This window comes from Pteropus vampyrus, unplaced genomic scaffold (assembly GCF_000151845.1).
Source record: "Pteropus vampyrus isolate Shadow unplaced genomic scaffold, Pvam_2.0 Scaffold499, whole genome shotgun sequence".
Classification (NCBI taxonomy): Eukaryota; Metazoa; Chordata; class Mammalia; order Chiroptera; family Pteropodidae; genus Pteropus; species Pteropus vampyrus.
The window spans coordinates 58,805-59,305 of NW_011889280.1; the positions used below are offsets into that span (position 1 = coordinate 58,805).

General features: G+C 52.5%; 1 protein-coding gene across 1 annotated transcript in view; it reads left to right on the forward strand.

Moving 5' to 3' along the window:
• The window catches only part of LOC105307461 (patatin-like phospholipase domain-containing protein 3), a 27,946-nt gene that overhangs the window by 11,115 nt on the left and 16,330 nt on the right, over positions 1-501 (forward strand). The gene's annotated exons all lie outside the window — the stretch shown is intronic.

A 501-nucleotide genomic window follows, 5' to 3' on the forward strand; every position in this document is an offset into this window, starting at 1 on the left:
CAGCAGAGAGAACCGAGTGGAGGGCAGAGGTGGGTCGGGACAGACTGGGGCGTGTCAAGCCTTCTGCATCCTAGGAGTTAGTGTTGCAGGAAGCGACACCCGACGGAGGAAATTGGACATTCAGACAACCTTGTTAGAGGAAGGAGAATTCATTGGCCGGCGGAGTGCGTGGAATAAACAACTTCATGCACGAGCTCGCTCTGGTTAGATTTGTTACTGTTTATACACCTCTGCAGTGTCCGTGCAAGGAGCACGTGATTCCTTTGTCTGAGGTTTCACGTGTGCCTCATGACTCAGGATGGGGAGGGGGAGCTTCGAGTGAGGGGCTGTAAGAGGGGAGGAATTTTCAGACCACTGGTCTTACAGGTCGTCTGTCTTGGCATTATCAGCACTGTCATAGGATTCTTGAACAGGGAGACGGGACACTAAGGCTTTAAGCAGGAAGCAACACTTATTAATGCCGGCACCTGCTCAGCGGATTCCTATCCAAAGGCTGAGCCC